Consider the following 13,601-nt stretch of genomic DNA (forward strand, 5'->3'; position numbering starts at 1 on the left):
GTTAACAGAAAAATCAGTTAGATTGACCAGGAATCCGTAAATTTTACAGAATTTTGTTAACTTAAGAGCGACAATTTCTCTTCTGTTGAAATGACTAAGCTAATTTGTTCGTTTGACAAAGAACTTGGTCGAATTAACCGTAATTCGATCAATTTCACCGAATCTCCGTTAAGTCAAGAACAACAGAACCGATTTGTTGATTTTACTACCACCATTTCTTTCAGTGTATGCATGTATGTGTACATGTGATGTGAGTAATTCAATGCTTTAAAATATATAAACTTATATATATTTGCTTGATGTATTTCAAGCTTTTTGGCTTTAGAGCTTAAGCTGTCTTAGCTGTCAGAAATTGTTTTTTAACCTAAATTTAATACACTTCTTTAGAAATATTTTGCATTTATTTACGTTGTTTTCAAATTATTCAACCATTTAAGTGCTTTGTCTACAATTTGAGTCTATGAGACCTACACGCATGGTCCATTTATTTGCATATAGTGATTTATGAACACAGATTGGCTTGGAGGTGTTATATATATATAATTCAAGTCACATATAATTTGGATGTGACATGAAATACGCACTGGCTGACGAATGTGTGCCTTAAGTTAGTAAGCAAGAGATCGACTTCACTTTAACTGTAGGAGAAGAAGAGCTCACCTCAAAGTGAACCGTATTAACGTAGCTTGGGTATATGCAGGTGCGGATCCAGAGAGTTATTTTGGGGGTGAGAGGTAACTATCGTCTAACGTCACCTTTCGTCAGCCTACCCCTTCGAGAAGTCATTCTCACATGTATTTTTGCTATAAATCTCATTCAGAGAAATGTATTGTGATGAAATTCAAAAAGTACTTCTTCTGACCTCAACTAAGACTCCTGCTAAAAATGGGCATAGAAGGTACCCAATCACTTCCACTCCCTACATATCAAATATTATTTCAAAATAAAATATAACGAGCCGGACACGTGCATATCTTGCGCAACCAATATAAAAGTCTCTTATCAAATATCAACAGAAAGCAGCAATGTTCTATCAATCAATTAAAATTTACAGCTTGCGCTGCCATCTGGAATATGGTAGCAACTGCCGGTAATGCAGTGCAAATATTCACAATAGTGCCATAGTACAAATATACTTCTTTGTGTGCTCACAATCGTTTATTTTTAACAAATAATTTTAACAAAATATCGTTAAACAAAAGCACTACGACCAAAATTGCCGAAAGCTCGCTAATAGCCCGAATCTCCATCTTTACAACCAAAACTTTATTTATAGATTTGGATTCCAAATAAGGGCGAAAAAGGGACCCGTACATAAAAACCGCAATTAGAAATAATATATGATTCTGCGATAACTCCATACTTAAACTTTATATGTCGCGTAGTCTGGAAAAAAGTCTAATAAAAAAATTTAAGTGTTATTTTCCTGACCCTCAGGACCTTCTTGAAAAAACACCTACTCTCACTAGGTAGCCTACATTTGTGGACACCATATAAAATGTATGGAAAATTTCATCAATTTGTCAAAACATGGTTTTTTCATTTGTGGTTACTACCAGCTAACTTAAGGCTTTTACCATGGTAGGCATCTTGTCGATGGTGTAATAGGTTATACGAAATCCCAAGCGCCCAGCTAGTATGTGTATGAGAATTTTAGGGCATATCAACTACGCCGTTTTGCTTATTAGGAGGGCGACGGGATTTCGTTGACCAAGAACTGTGGGTTTTAGATAATCTGCAGATAGAGGGTATATCCAGCTGTATTACAACGCAATCTTACCGATGCGGTCTGTTGATGATAGAGAGAGGGAGAAAAGAGTAATAAGCGAGAGCAGATTTTCCGTTTTACTATGGCTTTGGGGGAGGAGTCTCCCCATCAGTTCCAAATACGGGAGTCAATAGGAATACTGTCTGAGCCGAAGCACCTTCTTTCTTCCTCCTAACCAGTGAAGCCTTTAGATATTGAGTCGCTACTCCACACACAACTTTGTCATCACGACAGCACCGATTCCTTCTTTGATAACGGAAAGTACTTCCTCTTGTTCTTGCTCACCCATTTTTTTTGCTTCTTTCCAATCTTGAAAAGGCAGACCTAAAGCAAGATTATTAAATCCAAATCATATCAATATCTTGAGCATTCGCCAGCGATTGTACGCACTTAGAAGAGATTGTGCTATCGCGGTTAAGATCTGCTGCTATAATTATATTCTCCAGCAGTAGATTATAGATTTCGTACGTTAGGGAGTCGCTCTGTCGGAAGCCTCGTTTGATTTCGATAAGCTTGAGGAGGTACTTCCCAATTTTTATGTAAAGCCTAAGAAGGTGCAAGCTTAGACACAGCAGCCTACAAGCAATTCCTTGTCGCACTCTTAAAAGTTGCTTTGAAGTCGACAAAAAGACGGCGTTTGTCGATTATCTAATGATAATTCTACAGGATTTGGTGTATTGGTCTTGGCTTTAAATCCCGTTAAAAAATTTAAAAAATCTTTTAAGCTCGTCGAACCTCACCAGTTGTTGTTCTTGTTGTAGCGACAAGGACATTCCCCGAAGGTTTTGGGGAGTGTTACCGATGTTGATTATGGTCCTTTCCCGGATATAAACCAAGGCGTTCTGCTCACAAACACCATTAAGGTACTAGCCCGAGCATCTCGGGAACGATTAATTTGACCACATTAAAACTTTTAGGCCATCCCGCCCCCCATCCTCTAGTTTCATGAGAAACTTGGGTTCGCCAGAGCCTCGCCGGCTAAATGTGAGTATCATACATTCATATTTGTTACACGATTCCCTCGCGTGGGTGAGGTTGACAACTGTGTTGCGGAAGCTCTGAGGCTATAAAACTTTGTATTGCGCTTATCAACCCCTTGAACCCCTCCCACATCAGTCCTTTCATACATATATCGTTCAATCTTCACCAATATTTTAAATTTAGTAATAAGTAGTTTCTTTCATCCTTTTTTGGCTATCGACCTGTTATCCCTACTTATGATTTAATATATTTGTTGCATTGCATGTTACATAATTCCATTTTCATGTGCGCCAACTTGTAAGTATTCACTTAATCGCCTTCAAAAGCTTTCACCATTTGAAGTCCTTCACCACCACATGCTTTTCGTCCAAAACATGCATGCGGCTTCCTATCAATACAGTATTATAGAGAACAAGACAGAGCTATTCAACCATGTGCCACAAGTGTTGTTCTGCCGTCTGGCTGACGCATTTTACTTTCAACGTCACAATGTGGAAACGCATGAGATCAAGAACTGTTGAAGGAATATACGAACGAAGTCAAACACAATGCCTACGTATATGCGTTACCAATACACATACATATTTATGTACATATGACTATGTAAGAAATAATGATGGAAGCTTGAATCTTAATGTTGATAGACACTTATGTGCATTCAACCATTTGGGGACCCTTTCGACATTATTTCTGGATGGTTTTCAGGATCCGTCCGGGATCCCATCAGGGCCATTTCGGGACTATTAGGGGATCATTTGGGGACCTTTCCGGCATCATTTCTGTATAGTTTTTGGGATCCCGTCATGGTCATTTCGTGACTTTTTCGGGATCATTTGGCGTCCTTTCCGGCATAATTTCTGGATGGTTTTCGGGATCCGTCAGGAATTCCGTCGAGGTCATTTCAGGACTAATACGGGATAATTAGGGGAGCCTTCCGGCATCATTTCTGGAGGGTTATTTCGGGAATATTTCGGGATCATTTGGGGTACTTTCCGGCATCATTTCTATATGGTTTTCAGTATCCGTCCGGGATCCCGTCGGGGTTATTTCGGGACTTTTTATCGACTGGTATCGGATCATTTGGGGATTCTTTCGGCATAATTTCTTGATGGTTTTCGGGATCCGTCCGGGATCCCTTCGGGGTCATTTGGGGTCTTTTCCTGCATAATTTCTGTATGGTTTTCGGGATCATTTGGGGTCCATTCCGGCATAATTTCTGGATGGTTTTCGGTCATTTCGGGACTATTAGGGGATCATTTGAGGACCTTTCCTGCATCATTTCTGGATAGTTTTTGGGATCCGTCCGGGATCCCGTCGGAGTAATTTCTGGACTTTCCGAGACTATTTCGGGACCATTTTGGGATGGATTTCGATATCTTTCCGGGATCCCGTCAGGGTCATTTAGGAATCCGTTCGAGATCCCGTCAGGGTCATTTCGGGACTGCTAGGGGATCATTTCAGGACCTTACCGGCATCATTTCTGGATAGTTTTCAGGATCCGTCCGGGATTCCGTCGGGGTAATTTCAGGACTTTTTCGGGACTAATACGGGATCATTTTGGGACCCTTCCGGAATCTATTCTGCATGGGTTTCGCGATCCGTCGTGCACCCCCTCGGGGTCATTTCGGAAATTTTTCGGGACTATTTCGGGATCATTTTGGAACCCTTCAGGCATCATTTCTTTGTGGTTCTCTGGATAAGTCTAGAATCGTGTCGTTGTCATTTCGGGTTTTCTGGGACTATTCCGGGAACTTTTGGAGACCCTTCATTGGCATTTCTAGATGGTTTTCGGGATCCGTCCGCGATAGCGTCGGGGTCATTTCGTGGATTTTTCTGAATAATTTCGGGATCATTTGGGGATCCTATCAGGTTATCAGCTCATTTAGTTCTTTTTTTTACTCAATTACAGAAAGAAAATGAATTAGAGAGAAAAAATATATACAATAAGCAGGCTAACGTGAATAGCCCATATATTTAATTTTCTCCTTGCGGACGGAGCCGCGGGTAAAGGCTAGTGCCTATATATAACTATGTTTATACCCCGCTGTAGTTGAACACAGGGTATTATAACTTTGATTGGATAAAGGTTGGTTGTACAGGTATAAAGGAATTGAGATTGATATAGATATCAAAATCACCAGTATCGAAAAAAACTTCATCAAGCCATGCACGTCCGTTCGTCCGTTAACACGATAACTTGAGTAAATATTGAGATATATTCACCAAATTCGTTACAGGGGCATATGTGACCCTGAATATATTGGTATTAAAAATGAGCGAAATCGGACGATGACCGCGCCCACTTTTTCGATATAAAAAAATTTGGAAAATTGGAAAAAATGAGAGAATTCAAAAACGAATACCGCTAAGCTAATGAAATTCGGTGGATGGATTGGTTATGTGACGCAAAACATAAATTCCAAAAGTTTTTGGATTATGGGCGTGGCACCACCCACATTTAGAAGAAGAGAATTCGGAATTTTTTGTTGTTGTTGCCTTCAAGTGGCACAATGAAACCAGGCTAATCCTCTTCATCGTCATTCCATTCTAGTAAGTTCGTCGGAGTGATTGTGCAGTGTCATCCTCGGCTCAACTGCAATTTGTCGGGCTTTTTTTTGTTGAGTTGAAAATTTAAATAGACCCCACGGTTGGCGTTGTGCTTCCTTCTGGAGTTTTGGCGGAGTTGGGAGATGCAATGCTTCCTTACCTGGAGTCAGGGTAGTGTTTTTGCACTCCTAACAGGAATCAGTGTGACAAATAGCTTTGAAATACATATTGCTTATTTTGTGCTTGGCGTGGTGCCATTTAAAAACCAAATAAATATTGATTTTGTGTCTGGCGGGGTGTCATTTAAAAACCAAAAAAATGAACATTTCGAGAAATAACGGAATCTAAATGTTGTAAAAACGGAGCTACTGTGAATAACGGAGTTATTGTGAATAATGGAGGAACATGTGAAATGAAACGATAATCTAAAAAGACTATTTAGATTTTATACCTGGCGCTATGGTTAAAGAACCCTGCCAAATCCCAAAACAAAAACAAAAATCCTGTTCATGTGTCCGCGGGACCGCCATTAGGCATAACGTCACGTCCACTCCAAAAACTCAGGAGTGAATGAAACATTACATGTTCTGCGCTTTCCAATTCGGTGGGACAGTGTGAACAGAAAGGATCCTCCTCTATCCCACGCTTATATAGATATTCCTTGAAGCCGACGGGCTCGCTCAATATTTTTTTTCGTTCGCGTTTTCGTTTGTACCATTCCGCTATATTCCGAACTGGCATTAAGGTCCAGCGTCCTTTTCTCGATTCTTTCCACAGTTTTTTCCACCTGACTATTGTTCGTGACCTTTCGTTTATCTTGACATCTTAAGATGGCAGGTTGGTTCCAATGCCATACAGATCGACCATTTCACCTGATAGTAGAACTACTGGGATTTTTCTGGATAAAACATTGATCGCGTCGTCGGACACCGTTCTATAAGCACATGCTATTCGTATAGCAGTAATACGGTAGGCTGCTAGTATATCTCTTTGGTGGACCATTTTAGATCCGCACCATACTGATGCTGCATATAATATTATCGAGCTGGTTACGTTGCATAGTAGCTGATGGGTAGCTTCGCCTAGGCCGCCGATGTTGGGGCATTATTCGCGTTAGGGCTCCACTAACTCTAGAAACTTTTTCCCCCCACAAAGGAAATTTAACAAGCCGTTAAAGTTACAACATTGAAGAGACACCATCCTTTCCAAATTATATAGACTGAGTGAAGATAATCAAAATCGGTAAAAGATTACACAGCTGAGTATTACGCAGCCTTTTAACACTATTAACCACACCAACCAAAGACAAACGGCGTTTCAAGTACACAGCTGAGTATGTATTGTTCGGTCTCACCCGAACTAAGATTTTCTTACTTGTTATAAAGATACATACATATATCTATCTACTAAAATATGTTAGACCGTAAGTGTTAAAGCAATAGTTACAACAACTGTTCTATCACCAACAAAACAAATTTACGTCAGTGTTGGTTTATACTTGACACGCTTGTGACATGAGATTGTACACACGCCCATATGTAATATATATATCTTGGGTTGCGTTTCTGAGTTTGCAATGGGAAGCATGGATCTTCCTTTTGCCGCTGTGACTCTTTATTAAAATCTCATAACTCTTGGCTTACATACAAAAAACATACACACATACATATAAGTAGCTAATATAAAAGTTCCTTTGTCTGCGTGACTACGTTTAAGTTGTGTGAGCAAGTTTTCACTAGCCACAAGTCCTTATAAATTCCCGGCAAACGAACGCACACTATTTCCTGTTGCTGGCCTTGGTCTTCCTGTCAGACTCGTCTTACTGCTCATATTCATTTAAAGACGAAACGTGGTTAACGGCAGCAGCGCTTTGTAATATCCGTTAGTGTGCGTCCCGTTATTGCAACAGTTAATCCCATTTTTGCTTCACACACACACACACACACACACACACACACACACACACACATCAGCACATCCATAATCTTTTTTCAACTGTTACTCCTTTCCTGACAGTGCACATAAAAAAATATCTCAGCTAAAAATGCGACTGGGTGGGGACTGTGTTCGTGATTAAGAGTGGTGGATCTCTTAACAGTGATTTAAGTGCTACAATTTCAAGACATATACGAGGAATATGCATCCCCTTTCATAGTAAGGTACATATGGTCAACTGTTTGATGTCAGAAGGACGACAGAGGGTTTTCTTCGTCTTCCTGCGGCGATTTTATCGATGTTGAAGGTGTTTTGGCGGTCGATGTGGAGTGGTGGTAGCGTACTCCGCCCAGCACACCGAATATCCTAGATTCACGCCCCGTGCAAAGCAACATACAAATTTTAGAAACAAGATTTTTCAATTAGAAGAAAGTTTTTCTATGTGGGGTCGCCCGTCAGCAGTGATTGCCGTTCGGAGTCGGCAAAAAACATGCAGGTCTCGTTCCGACAATTTGTAGGAAAAATTAAAAATAGCACGACGTGAATTGGAAGAAAACCTTGGCCAAAAATCTCTTGGGGGGTTAACACCCCTTACATGTTCATGAAGGTGCTTTGCCGAATATAGATCCGGTACGTTCCGGCAAATAGCTCCATTAAAGTGCTAGCTTGACCATATCTGGATTGATTTGAGATGACGAAACAAGTTCAAAATTAAGAACATTCGTTGAGAAAAGTCTGCTAAGTACGTTCTTTCTTAACTCGTGACCGATGGGCTTGTTTTAAGAACAATTTTTCCAAGAACACCGTTCGTATTTTATGACCAGTTTGGTATTGATGTGTGAACCTTCTGTGCTCATTTCAAGCACTACTTGGGCTTGATTTGAGATTTTTCGTTCTCACGCTTCGAGAACGATTTGTGGTAGATTTAACATTTTTCGGTCTCAATTCAAGAACGGTTCGTGCTTGATCTTTGGTGGGAGCGGAAAGTATTTTTTCAATAGGTATTCATTTATTTTTTATTAATAATAATTTTTTTGTCATAAATAAAAAATATTTATAACAAAAATTTTTTATTAAAATTCAAAAGTTTAATGAAAAATACATATTATGCATTTTTTCATACATTTCTCTTATTGAGAAATTATTGTTATTTGAAGACGTAATCTGCATATATACTTAAAACATTTCATAACAAGTTTGAGAATTACCCGTGCATATGTGAATGGAACTGAACGAAAAATTAGAGTTAAAAAAAAAATAGAACATAAAAAAATTGGTTTAAAACAATTCAGAGTTAGACGGTGATCGAACTCGCGCCATACGATCGCAACCCCAACATCATAGTCGCTGGGCCACTACAACTGCTTAATATCTTTTGCCAAATATTGTATTTAACATTGTAGTACACACGAATTATGCCGTTTCTTTTTTCTTGAACTTAATTTAAGAACACTGTTCTTAATTTAATAACATTGTTCTCATTAATAGAACATTTGTTCATATTTTAAGACCAGCCGTTCTCTTTTCAAGAAAATGGTTGTCAGTTCAACAACAAAGTTGTTGTTTTGAGAACAGGTCGTTCGTTTTTCAAGAACAAAAAAGTAAGAACATGAAGAGCTTGAATTGAGTCCGGTGGTGCTGGATTTTAGAACGGCATTTTTCTTTGCAGTGAGGCTATTTTTCTTGTTGTACAGCAACAAGGGTGTATCAAACCCTCTATCTAACCCCCTATCTGCACTCAGAGAAAAAATCGTTCTAAAACGAACGAAACACGTTCAAAATTAAGAACATTCGTTGACAAAAGTCTGCTAAGTACGTTTTTTCTTAACTCGTGACCGATGGGATTGTTTTAAGAATGGTTTTTCAAAGCCCACCGTTCGTATTTTATGACCAGTTTGGTAATGATGTGTGAACCTTCTGTGCTCATTTTAAGCACTATTTGGGCTTGAGAGAACAATTTGTGGTCGATTTAACATGTTTCGGTCTCAATTCTAGAACGGTTTGTGCTTGACCTTTGTTAAAATACTCATTAACACCTCTCATTTGATACCCATATCGTACAAACAAATTCTAGAGTCACCCCTGGTCCACCTTTATGGCGATATCTCGAAAAGGCGTCCACCTATAGAACTAAGACCCACGCCCTTTTAAAATACTCATTAACAACTTTCATTTGATACCTATATTGTGCAAACGCATTCTAGAGTCACCCCTGGTCCACGTTTATGGCGATATCCCGAAAGGCGTCCACCCATAGAACTAAGGCCCACTCCCTTTTAAAACACTTATTAACACCTTTCGTTTGATACCCTTATCGTACAAACAAATTCTAGGGTCACCTCTGGTCCACCTTTGTGGCGATATCTCGAAACGGCGTCCACCTATGGAACTTAGGCCCAATCCCTTTTAAAATACTCATTAACACCTTTCATTTGATACCCATATAGTACAAACAAATTCTAGAGTCACCCCTGGTCCATCTTTATGGCGATATCTCGAAAAGGCGTCCATCTATAGAACTTAGGCCCACGCCCTTTTAAAATATTCATTAATACCTTTCATTTGATACCCATATCGTACAAAATAAATTCTAGAGTCACCCCTGGTCCACCTTTATGGCGATATCTCGAAAAGGCGTCCACCTATAGAACTTAGGCCCAATCCCTTTTAAAATTATCATTAACACATTTCATTTGATACCCATATCGTACAAACGAATTCCAGAGTCAGGCCTGGTCCACCTTTATGGCGATATCCCTAAATGGCGTCCATCTATAGAACTATGGCCCACTTCCTCTTAAAATACTCTTTAATACCTTCCATTTGATGCACATGTCATACAAACACATTCCAGGGTTACCATAGGTTCTTTTTACAACATGGTGATTTTCCCGTACTTTGTCTCCACAGCTCTCAACTGAGTATGTAATGTTCGGTTACACCCGAACTTAGCCTTCCTTACTTGTTCAATATAATTTATCCGACACCTACGCACCAATATATAATGCGCATAAGGACTCCTTCTATGAAAAACTAGAAAAGTTAAACGATTACTGCCTCCGCATTTACATAAAAGTAATGCTTGGCGACTTTGACCCATACCTTCGCTTTCAAGTTCGCGTGCGCATACAATAAAGGTCGCCGAAGCATATATTGCAACGCATCACTCGATCATATCAGTGCATCACCGTTCGGATGTTGCCTTCGCGCTTTACGAACATGCGTAAAAGTCGCCGAAGCACATACTGCAACGCATCACTCGATCATATCAGTGCATCGCCGTTCGGATGTCGCCTTCGTGCTTATTCGTAAACGGCCTGCATACCAGAGATAACTGGCATCAAAATAATGTTGGTATGATTCGGAGGTCTGCTACAGTTCAGCACCATATGGTAGTTCATAGATATAACTAGGTTGGAATTATATGTTAGTCTAGTTAAGATTATTATATATATATACATTGTAAATAGATATAAGCTAAGCCAAATTAAGCTGTAATAAATAAATGAAGACAAATTAAAATAAATAAAATAAAATACCATATCCAATCCACAAGTTACAAATAGCTATGACTCACCTTGTGACCGACCAGTCACGCAGCCAACTTTGGGAAGCGAAGAAAGAGTAACACAGAGAAGATGCTCACGAACTATACAACTGATTATTACTACACTCGGTCTCACTCTTACTCACTAGCAGCAATCTTCGACCTGACGATTTAACCGAGTAGTGGGAATACACTCACTTACTATGTACCATCACTAAGAACAAAATATGGTTCAAGCGAACCCGTAAAAATAACTGGCACGGACGCTAACTATTGGGCCACTGTGCGCACCAGCTTTCATTATGCGAATTATGGTACGTTGGTAGGAGGAAGAGAGACGACCGCTTAGTAGAAAGAAATATGATGTAGAATGGCGAGAGTGTGTGGAGCTTCAGATGCTGTCTGCTAAGAAAGAGGGTCCAAAATGTCTACCTCAAATTCTGGTGGCTGACGAAAGGTTTCAAAAAAGTGGAAAATTTATGCAGGCATGATACTGAATACCAGTACCAACGTACATAGCGTGGATGTTGAAATTTAAGGTTGATCTAACCGTTCCCCCAAAACTGAAACCTTGTTAGCCGCGCTAATTTCCAGCGTGTTGTGCGAAATACCTTAAGTGAACTTGTTTATTGGAGCTTGTTAGTGATGGTTTAGACCTACTAAATCTACCCTGTGGCAGAAGGTTTGGTGCTTTTAAATGACGCCAGTTATGGCGCTGATGACTGCCGGGACTTCCTTGTCAACGGCCAAAATCGCTCGGAAGCATAGCTCAACTCCCTGTGTAATTATTTATATTTTTTATTACCAGCTGTACTTGTACACAGGGTATTAAAAACTTGATTGGATAACGGTTGGTTGTACAGATATAAAGGAATCGAGATAGATATAGACTTCCTTATATAAAAATCATCAGTATCGAAAAGCAATTTGATTAAGCCATGCACATCCTTCCGGCTGTCCGTCCGTTAATATGATAACTTGAGCAAATATTGAAATATCTTCATCAAATTGGGTATATGGACCCAGAATAGATTCGTATCGAAGATGAACGAAATCGGATGATAACCACGCCCACTTTTTTGATATCGAAAATTTAGAGAAATGGAAAAAATGAGATAATTCAAAAATGAATACCGCTAAGCTAATGAAATTTGGTAGGTAGATAAAAATTTTTGTATATGGGCGTGGCATCATCCACATTTAGAAGCAGAAAATTTGGAATATGACAAGTCGTTAATCAAAAGCCATTAGTGATATTACATTTAAATTTGGCATAGATACTATCCTTGCCAAATTATATAGACTGAGTGAAGATAATCAAAATCAAAGACAACTCCCACTTCTCCGAAAGGTCTTATAACACAGCCTTATAACATTATTAACCACACAAAGCAAACAACAACAGCGTTTCAAGTGCACAGCTGGGTATGTAATGTTCAGTTTCACCCCAACTTCTACCTTCTTACGGGCTTATTATTAAGTTTGCTCTTTTACGTTTACATCGCTGTTAATGTTTGTCGCGTTAGTTCGTTGCGCACACACACACACACACCAGCACATCCACATAAGTGAACTCATCGTCTTTTTGAGCGAATATCCTTGTTGTTGGTATGTTGTTGTTCCTTTTGATTTGACACATATTTTTTTTGTTGGTGTACAAGTGTCAGTGCGGAAGTTTGCAAGTCAAACTCATGTCACACTATTTTCCCTTAAAATTTTATGACTTTTTACAGCTTCGACGTCAATCATTCGCTTTCTTTGGATTTGCTTTGTGTGCTTGCAATTAATTTGTACCCACAACGTTGGGAAAAGTTTTATTTCAATTTGGAACAATTCTATGGTCTTAGTGACTATAAGTGCAGTGTGGTTTTAATAAATCATTTATATACTTGCAGAAGAACTTTGTTTCGAGTTGGAATGGAAAGAGTGTGAAAGGCTATGTAAACTCCTTATTACTTAATTGCTTAATTGTTTGTTCGCAGTTTTCTTCAGATTTGCTATCAGAATGGGACCGTAGAGCATATTTGTGAATCACGAGAATCTACGATGTGTAATGAAACGAACCAGCTACGCTAAAGAAACTTTTATCAGCATACGATCTGATAAGGAAAGGGAACAGAACGGTAAGGAAAGGAAGCAGTCACGAAACACTAGAGTGCCTTGATTTTCGTCTTCCCACACTTTTCCTCATCAAAAGAGCAGAGAAATAGCACTTGCACTACAATTGTGAAGCGAACAGTAAGAGGGTTGATAACAAATAAAGAAATTGAATACACCATGATATATTTCTTGCTGATGCTGCTTATGAAGAAACGATTGTGAAGTTGTGTAAGACTAATAGTTGCTGTTTTGATATATATATGGAATATAAATGAGATATGAACTACATATGATCAAACAAGCTTGACAGCCGCGGATTCGGTTGCGGTACTGTAAAAAGTTCATATGTGGAAAGACTTACGATATTAGACGAACAAAGACTCCTGCGCTTGAGGTTAAGGCCTCGGCTACTACGGCAAGAGAGAACCATCAGATATCGAGGCAGCAAATAAGCTTGACCCTACACCTTCCAACTCTATTTGAAAAAGTGGCAAATGTATTAGAAAAATGGTCAAATTCATTTGAGAAAAGCAATTTGTGGATTATTTTGATTTGTTTTAAAATACATTTGCCCATTTTCTCAAATACAGTTGGAAAGAGGGTAGGCATTATTTGTCAAGAGGAAGGAGTTATTTTGCGTACGTCATGGTGTAGTGGAAGCGTGCTCCGCCTACCGCATTGAGGATCCTATGTTCAATTCCCGCGCAAAGCAACATCAAAAAT

The 13,601-nt window shown here is 39.2% G+C and overlaps 1 protein-coding gene across 13 annotated transcripts in view; it reads left to right on the top strand.

Moving 5' to 3' along the window:
- LRP1 (LDL receptor protein 1) overlaps positions 1-13,601 on the top strand; it is a 336,333-nt gene that overhangs the window by 212,603 nt on the left and 110,129 nt on the right. The gene's annotated exons all lie outside the window — the stretch shown is intronic.

This window comes from Eurosta solidaginis, chromosome 3 (genome assembly GCF_040869045.1).
Source record: "Eurosta solidaginis isolate ZX-2024a chromosome 3, ASM4086904v1, whole genome shotgun sequence".
Classification (NCBI taxonomy): domain Eukaryota; kingdom Metazoa; phylum Arthropoda; class Insecta; order Diptera; family Tephritidae; genus Eurosta; species Eurosta solidaginis.